This window comes from Mirounga angustirostris, unplaced genomic scaffold (assembly GCF_029215605.1).
Source record: "Mirounga angustirostris isolate CCGP_5_RB_7025 unplaced genomic scaffold, mMirAng1.0.hap1 SCAF_15, whole genome shotgun sequence".
Lineage (NCBI taxonomy): Eukaryota > Metazoa > Chordata > Mammalia > Carnivora > Phocidae > Mirounga > Mirounga angustirostris.
In genome coordinates this window covers 59,499,719-59,509,589 of record NW_026991723.1, presented here as the reverse complement: position 1 = coordinate 59,509,589, position 9,871 = coordinate 59,499,719, and positions in this window count along the sequence as shown.

Below are 9,871 nucleotides of genomic sequence, written 5' to 3'. Positions count from 1 at the left end.
AATTGGAATCCTATGTGGCATTCCTGTGTTAGGCAGCGGGAATACAAAAACAAGTAAGAAGTGGTTCCTACTCTAAATTAGGAGCTCACAGTCTAGTGGGGTTGGAGAGGGCATGATTCAGAGCAGTCTTCCTGAGGAAGGTGATACTGAGCAGTTTTTCTGGAAGGAATGGAGAGGGAAGGGCAAGTTGGACAAAGGGAACAGCAAGTACAAAACCACACTGATGTGAGGGAGGTTGGCTCAGTTGAGTAAAGCCTGTGGTATGATGTGTTGCAGAGAAGTCCAGAGGGAGAGATACAACTAATAGCTGAGCAGGGCCCAGATTACCAAGGGCCTTGAATATTATGCTGAGGAGTTTACACCTTCCCCTGAAGGGCCAGAGAGCCATAGAAGAATTTCAAGCAGCATTTTGCTTTTCATCGTTTTAAGCCCACAGCACCAACTATGTTCTTTTCACAGCACCAAAGGAATATGCATATATTTTTAAAGTTCATTTATTTAAGTAATCTCTACACCCAACGTGTGGCTCGAGCTCATGACCCTGAGATCAAGAGCCGCATGCTCTACCAACTGAGCCAGCCAGGTGCCCCAAAGGAAGAAATATTCTCACTTTTCTCTTTTCCCATCCTCTGCTTCCCATCTGGTGCCTCCCATCAGCTGGACCCAAAAGGAAGTAAAAGGACAAGAACTTCTGGTTGGTGAAGCCTACAGAGGTCAGCCTGTCAGGGCACCAGAAAGGGGAGAGAAGAGTAGAGAGTGGGTTAGGAAGACCATCTGTTTCTCTTGAAAACATTCAGTACCTTTCTGAAAGGTTAAAATGACAAACAGAGAGAGAGAGGAATTCCAGACATGAAGGCTTCATGGAAGAAGAGCATTTGAACTGGACCTTGAAGATCTTTGACAGGTACAGATGGGAAAGGGGCCTTCCAGGAAAAGGAAAGCGCATGAATAAAAGCTCAGGGTATATTCAAGGAGCCATAAGCTCTCAGTCCATCATTGCCAGAGCAGAGGGCAATGCACAAGAGGAGGGGAGGGCGGCATCCAGAAGAAAGGTGCACCAGAAACAAAAGTAGATTGGGCTAGGTTAGCAAAACCCGGCCTCTGGAGCCAGACTGCCTGCTTTGTATCCCAGCTCAGCAGTTTGCAATCTGTGTCACCTTGAGCATGCCACTTAACCTCTCTGCTTCAGTTTCCTCCTCTGTAAAATGAGCATGATGCTAGTGTGAACATGACAGCACCCACCTTGTAGGGTTGTTGTGAAGATCAAATGAATTAAAATATAGGAAGTGCTAAAACCGAGCCTGGCATCTAATGAGTGTTGTTTGTGTGTTAGCTGCTGCTCTTGCTGCTGCTGGGGTCGCTAGGAGGACTATCGGCCTCCAACGCCTGGGTTTTGGTGCAGCTCCTGGAATGTGACCCAAGATCACACAATGTTTCTAATGCAACTGTGAGACACAGGTTCCTCCTTCCCAGCATGACCTCGCTTGCTCACACACATCTATGAAACCTAAACGTGAAGACTGTGTGCATAAATGGGTGCAGAGCCATCAAGAGAATGCATTGCCTTGTCTTTGTTTCAAGGCTATTGTAAAGCAATCAATGAAAAAATGGAAAGGACATAAGCCTGGGGATCAGGACAGCCAGGTTCCTACCTGAGCTCTGCCATTAATTCAGTAGGTGACCTTGGGCACGTCCCTTCCGCTCTCTGGACTTTATTTTGACCCTCTGTAAAATGAAGGGGGAGGATTATGATGATGTCTTAGGGGCTCTCTTCCAGCTCTATCATTCTGTAATTCTAAATCCCTTTATAACAAACTCTAGGAGAGGAGCTTTGCTCTTGCAAATGGAGTGTAAAGTTAATCCTGCCTGTGCTGAGGCTAACTAATGTGCATGTGTGGTTTATCCTACTTCATTAAACTCTGACTCCCCGCAGAGCAATGCAGAAGGCAGCCCAGGCAGGTAATTCTGAAGTGTTGCTGAACTGGGTCTCCTAATGGAAAATGATTTCCCCCCACTCTCTCAGGTTTATCAACACAAAGCTTATAACCCCCGTTTTTCCACATTGTTACTTTGTCACATGTGTAGATTCAGACCCTCACAGGTATAGCAAGATGGGTTCTGATACTGATTTATGTGCACGCATCCCACATCCCACCACCACCACCAGCTGCGGGCAACACCATCATTTTACACAGGAAGAAATGGCATCTCAGATCAGTGGACTTGCTGCGGAAGGTACAGGGGGTGGTGTGTGATGGAGTATGTCAGTGCAATGCTGCTGTTGACTAAATGTCGGAATGTTTGCCAAGGGGTGGGGAAAAAGGAAAGGTAATTGGGAAGCTCTGAGGCTGAACATTTGTAAAAATTCTTGTAAATTCCCAGGTCACTTTTTCCTAAGTCTAAAAGAGCCTTTTTCTAAGTCTAGATTGTGCCTTGAGGATAAAATTGAACAGTAACTGTCTTGGGCTCCCTCAGTTTTTCTTCTTTTATTGTGAAATATAGTACAGATACTGAAAAATGCATAAAGTACAGATGATAGTTTAATGAGTAATTAAAAGCGAACCCTGGCAACTCCCACCCTAGTCAGGAAACAGAGTGTAAAGGTCAGTGAAAGAGGCAAGACACAGAAAATACAACCAGTATGATCCTATTCACATGAAGTTAGAAAACTGACAAACAGAGTAACCAAACTTTTTGCTCATTCCCACACTGTATAGACCTGGCAAGCCTTCTTCCTCTTTCACCTTCCTGAGCATGGAATCCACTAAGGACCAAGAGGCACAGAGATACTGAATGTTACAGCTGGAAGCCACCTTATGTGACGTGTAGTCATTCATTCGTTCATTCATTCATTCATTCCTTAGATGCTCTGGGGTCTTACTATGTAGGGGGCTCTGGGCTGGGAATGGGGGGGTGTACAGCATGGAGGTATCTTGCACAAATACTGCCCCAAAGGATCAAGAAAAGCTGGAATAAGCTGAGTCTGAAATGGGAGGAAGCAATATGGGTCTTGGAAGTACCTGGCTGTCAGCCAGGGCATACCCTTGTGCTCCCCTAAAAAAGAGCTAGCTGGAGCAGGACCCATCATGAGGGAGGGACCAGGAGAAACTACTTTGGCCCCAGAAAGAATGAGTAGGCCACTGCGGATGACCACAACCAAGCCTTTATGCCAAACTCTGTTTTTAAAGGTCAAGTAGGTGGTGGTTTATGCACAAATGGATGAATGCCAAAGGCGTCAGAAATTAGGCTCCAGGGGTGCCTGGGTGGCTCAGTTGTTAAGCGTCTGCCTTCAGCTCAGGTCATGATCCCAGGGTCCTGGGATCGAGCCCCACATCGGGCTCCCTGCTCGGCGGGAAGCCTGCTTCTCCTTCTCCCACTCCCCCTGCTCGTGTTCCCTCTCTCGTTGTGTCTCTCTCTGTCAGATAAATAAAATCTTTAAAAAAAAAGAAAAAATCTTAAAAAAAAAAAAAAAGAAATTAGGCTCCAGAATGTCAGAGAAGAAGGATCCAATTCTGTGAATGAAGAGAATGAGGTGTGGAATAAAGTGACTTTTCCACACGTCATCTGGGATAGCTTGAGGGGAACCAGGACTAAAATCCAGGTTTCTGCCTCCCTGACCAATTCTTTTCCTCAGCCCAGACGAGACCAACAGTATTTTTCAGGATGAATTTTTAGAATCATGGGTTTTCATGGTCATGAAATCATGAAGAAGAGAACATAAGAGCTGGAAATGATCTTAGTGCTAATCTCTCTAGTCCAGTGGGTTCAAACTAAGCTGGTCATCAAATCATCTGAGGAACTTATTTTTAAAAATACAGATTCTGGGGATGCCTGGGTGGCTCAGGTGGTTGGACGTCTGCCTTGGGCTTAGGTCATGATCCCAGGGTCCTGGGATCAAGCCCCACATCAGGCTCCTTGCTCAGCAGGAAGCTTGCTTCTCCCTCTGCCTGCCGCTCTCCCTGCTTGTGCTCTCTGTTTCCCTCTCTCTCTCTCTGACAAATAAATAAAATCTTTAAAAAACATACAGATTCTGGGACCCCAGTCCCCAGAGATTGGGATTTAGTAAGACTGGAATTCAGGAAGACCTTGGCCATCTGTATATATATATATATATATATATATATTTTTTTTTTTTTTTTAAAAGATTTTATTTATTTATTTGACACGGAGAGAGAGAGAGAGAGCTCAAGCGGGGGGAACGGCAGGCAGGCAGAGGGAGATGGAGAAGCAGGCTCTCTGCTAAGCAAGGAGCCTGATGCGGGGCTCGATCCCAGGACCCTGGGATCATGACCTGAGCCGAAGGCAGCTGCTTAACCGACTGAGCCACCCAGGCGCCCCCATCTGTATATTTTTTTTACAGGCCCCCGTTGATGCTGATGATAAGCAGGTGGGACATTCACAAGCCTAGAGAACTCTCTCCAGTTGACAGAGGAAGGAACTGAGGCCCAGATTGGGGAAGGCAGAGTATTTGTGCTAGGTGACACCTCATTTCATCCTACACTCTTCAATTATCCAGGAGAGAACAGAGTCTCACTGCATATCTAGGAGCCTTGATATATTAGTAGTGTTTCCCCAGTATTGTTTCTGTGGTTAACACACTGTATTTTTTTAAGCAGCTTAAAAGATTCCTTGCCACGCGGCAAGGCACTCGGCTTTGTGCAATGTTTACAATGACTTTGTTGTGCATTAAACAAATTTACCCAGACTAACCCAACATGAAAAAAATCATCTTGTTTACAGTGAGATCCTGACAAAAATGTGTGTGGCAAAGACAGACAAACACACATAAACCTGGATTGCCGAGTGGGACATGATTGGCGCCGCATCCAGTTTTTCTCATTAGAACTTGTTTTATTTGAACATGACTCAGTACCCCGTGTAAATGCAAGGCTGTTAATCTTATTACTATATGGAAAACAAATTAATTAGTATGCATGCTATTGGAGATGAGTTGTAAGGTCGGTGTTGGAAAGATTAGGAAAATACACTCATTACTCCAAATGATATCTGATATACACGTCTGACTTCCACTTCAAGATTGGTTCCATTATATGGGCAACAAATATAGCTAATAAAAATCAAGCTTTTGTGCTCAGCATCTAAATGTTGGGGTTGGTCAGAACATGCATAGTGGCCTTTGTTTTAGAACAAAGGTCAGTGTGGGGGCACCTGGGTGGCTCAGTCGTTAGGCGTCTACCTTCGGCTCGGGTCATGATCCCAGGGTCCTGGGATCGAGCCCTGCACTGGGCTCCCTGCTCCATGGGAAGCCTGCTTCTCCCTCTCCCACTCCCCCTGCTTGTGTTCCCTTTCTCGCTGTGTATCTCTCTGTCAAATAAATAAAATCTTAAAAAAAAAAAAAAACCTCATTAAAACAAAGGTCAGTGTGATGAATGACTGCCTGTCACTCTCCCTCTGCCCAGACTCACCTGCAGCACGTACCTCCTCACGTCCTAGCTCCCGCTCCAAGCCAAACCCAGCTAAGTGACCTTCTCTTTCTTCTACACGGCCAGCACACTGCAGACACTCCTCCCTGAGCACTTTCTACCTTTTTGCAGTGATCATCATGAGCACACCTCATTTTCCCAGGGGACTATGTCCCTTGAGGGTGGAGACTGGATTCCAATGGGAGATTCAAATGCATCTTGATCAGAATACCATGCTACAGGGGGAAAAAAAAATAGAAAGAATGAGGAAGCTCTATATGTCCCAATGGGGAACAATCACCAAGATGTATTAAGTGTACACATATGGACATATGTGGAAGTATACTGGCAACACTGATTACCAGATTACCAGAGCGGGAACCCTGGGGTAGTTGAGGGACACAGGTAGGAAGAAACTTTTCCTCAGGTTCCTTTTGTACCTTTTGAATTTGAGCCATGTGTATATATTACCGAGTCAAATAAATAAATAAGACTGATATTAAATTTAAAAATAAAATCCAGTGAAAAGGAAATATTTACTCAAAAGAAACCCCAAAACACCAGAACAAATAAATAAGAACAAATGTCATTTGGGGTATTAAAGACTTTGGGAAGCTCTTTAATAAATAAACCTGTTTAGGGGTGCCTGGGTGGCTCAGTGGGTTGAGTATCGGGCTCTTGATTTTGGCTCGGGTCATGATCTCAGGGTCGTGGAATCAAGCCCTGCATCGGGCTCCATGCTCAGCACAGAGTCGGCTTGTCCCTCTCCCTCTGCTCCTCCCCCCTCCCCTGCTCTCTCTCTCTCTCTCAAATAAATAGAATCTAAAAAAAAAAAAAAAAAGCCTGTTTAATTTTAACTCTGTGTTACCAGACTTGTATCACCAGAGAGCTCAAAAAGAAACAAAGTATCCAGTGTTTCCCAAATGATTTTGACCCTGAAATCCTTTTTAACATATTCACTTTTTTATTTTTATTTTATTTATTTATTTGACAGAGAGAGAGAGAGAGCACAAGTAGGCAGAGAGGCAGGCAGAGGGAGAGGGAGAAGCAGACTCTCCACGGAGCAGGGAGCCCGACGTGGGGCTCGATCCCAGGACCCCGGGATCATGACCCGAGCCGAAGGCAGCCACTTAACCGACTGAGCCACCCAGGCGCCCCTAACATATTCACTTTTTAATATCTCACAAAACACAAGTGACCCACTAGTGTGCTCTAAGCAACATTTTATTTTTATTTTTTAAGATTTTATTTATTTATTTGAGAGAGACAGAAGGAGAGACAGTGAAACAGTACAAGCGGGGAGGAGAGGGAGAAGCAGGCTTCCCGCAGAGCAAGAAGCCTGACGCGGGGCTTAATCCCAGGACCCTGGGATCATGACCTGTGCAGAAGGCAGACGCTTAACCGACTGAGCCACCCAGGCGCCCCTATTTTTTAAGATTTTATTTGTAACTAATTTCTACACCCAACATGAGGTTCAAACTCACAACCCAGAGATCAAGGGTCACATGCTGTAGCTACCAGCCAGTCAGGCGCCCCTACAGGCAACATTTTCAATTAAAGGGTAGAAAAGAGTGGATACTGACGTCTGCTGTCAACTCCCTGAATGGACCTGGACAAGTCCTTTCTCTTCTCTGGGCCTCAGTTTCCCCACTCTAAAATGGATCAGCTGTACGAGATCATTTCTAACATTACTTCTAGCTCAGAAGTTCAAAGATTCCCTGGCAATGATACATCAGAGATCTCCTCCAAAGCAAGCCCACGCTTTGAGTAGCAATTGGAGGCAAGGAGGTTTATGATGCTTGCTAAAAGAACTTACAAATGCACGTGATGTGAATGTATTTTCCCAGCTTCTCCCAAAACCATGGGGATAACAAAAACAAAGCAAAACAAAACAAAAAGACCCCCCCGAGGATATTCCAGGAGGTTATAAGAAACCAATGCAATCATCTTCGATTCATCAGGGCTACTGATATTGCCAAAGATTCAGCACTTCCATTTTTCACTTCGCCTCCTTGGGCAAAACCGTGAGTCAAGACTGTTTCCTCAGCTATAAAGTGGGTATAATCATTGCTTTGCTGCTTTCCTCAAATTCTTGGTAAACACATTTAATTTATGACACCAACAAAGCTAAGAGAATAGAGAGCCAATGACCTGTTTGTCAAACCATTTATTTGACGAGTAAGAATGTTGCTTATTAAGTTATCTTTTGTTTTTCAGAAGATTTCCCTTGGTTGGGACAAGACTGTGGTATGAAAGTATCATATCCATTACTGGAGGCAAAATAAATTTATGAAAGCCTTTCACAAAGTGATTTGTCCATATATATCAAGAACTGGGTAAGTTCTTGAACCAACAAATCTAGATCTCAGGATTTTAGGAAATAATAATTTAAAAAAAAAGGAGAAAGTGAGAGGTATGAAAATGTGTACTTTGAGATTATCTGTGATAGTGAAAAATTGAGTCTTTCTGAATATATAACACTAGGGAATGATATATCTACTTAAAAGGGTATTAAGCAGCCATTAAAATAATTATTAAAACATTTCTTTTAAAATAATTATGAAGACTATGTGGCATTATAATCATAAACTGTTAAGTGAGAAATGTGTGAATGCAAGCTGTAATTGCACTAACGAATTACCTATGTAAATTTTGCCAGCATGTAAATAAGGGCAGAAAAGGAATGCTGAACAGTTCATTTGTTAGGATGGTAGGATCATGGATAATTTTCTCCCCGTTTTAATTTCCTTTATTGTTATCACAGTGTAAACCGAAAAAAAAAATCTGGAAAAAAAATACAATGAAAGCAACGAATAGGTACATTTTGTCATATCCTTTGTAAATCCTTTCACTGAAGAAAGGGATTAAATGTGGTTTACTATAGAAAATGATAAAAAAAAAAACAACAACACATATTGCATTTTTTCTAGAGCCTTCTACCCTTCTGAGAATAAATTAAAATTTAAACACCAGAGTTGATTTTTTTAAAATCCAGGATTATCTCATCATTCTATTTAAAAGATATAAAGAAGGAAAATCAACTTTTTTTTCTTTTTGATGAAAAATTTCCTCAGCCAATTTCCATAGGTCTGTTCTTCTCTGTCGGTGGAGCTTGGGTCCTTACTCCTACATTATGCATTTTCCAGCCTGTAGGACCTCCATTAGGATGTATAGACACTGGTGGAGAAGGTCCAGTTGCATTGAAGGAGCCCCAACTGCTCCTGCTTTGAGAAATGAACACGCTAATTTCTGTCCAGGTTGCAACTCGGGTCCGTTGCCAGGATCCCCTGAGATAATGTGTGTAGGGTGACACAGAATTGCTTTGTAAATCCTCCAGAACTGCATACAGTTGGATCTTTTTTCTTTGGGAGTCAACGCAACATAATGGAGGACACACAGGGGTAGAGTCTGGGTGAGGGTAGTGGCTGGAGGAAGACTAGGTTTTAGGAAAGTGGTATAATGTTAACAATTAAGAAATTTGACTGTAAAGTCAGAATGGGCTTTCAAATTCCAGCTCTGCCATCTCCTAACTGGGTGATCCTGGGCAAGTTTCTATGGCTTAACTCATGGTGATAATGTTGTAAACCATGATGCACAGTAAGTAGTGAGCACTCAAGAAATGTCAGGTACTCTCATCAGTACTGCCCATCCCAGTAACTCACTGTGGCACCTTTGGCAAGTCTATTTCCTTCTCTGGGCCTTAGTGTCTCCATCTGTCAAATGGGGCAAGGGCTTGGATTCAATGGCTCCTCAGGGCTATCTTAGCATAGACAGGCCAAGCCTGTGGTTTCACAGTGGTGGTTGTACCAATGTCCTTTTAAAGATAAATATACAGGGACGCCTGAGTGGCTTAGTCAGTTAAACGGCCGACTCTTGATTTTGGCTCAGGTCCTGATCTCAGGGTCGTGAGATCGAGCCCCTGAGCCCGTGTTCAGCTCTCTGCTAGGTGTGGAGCCTGCTTAAGATTCTCTCTCCCTCCACACTCCCCTCCCTCTAAAAAAAAGATAAATTTACATAGGAATCTGTAGCCAATAGGGATGCAGCCATGGGAATGGGTTTTCAGAAATCTTCTTTGGATGGGGCTCCCAGCTCCATAATCCCGCTTCTGCTTTACTCTTTTTTTTTATTTTTTTAAAAGTCATCTCTGCATCCAACGCGGGGCTTGAACTCACAAGCCCAGGATTAAGAGTTGCATGCTCCGCCAACTGAGCCAACAAGACACCTGTGCTTTACTTCTGAATGTGCTTCCTTCAGCTGACATTACCAAACCACTCTTTTTGGGTGGGATTATTCATCCAATGACATAGAGGGGATGTTGAAACTCCCCTCCCACGGTTTGAGAAAATTCACGGGAACCTTCACTGTGTTACTTTGTTCTTTCATGAAGGCAATGACCCCCAGAGGGCAGAACTAGGACAAATGGACAGAAGTTACATGAAAGCTGGTAT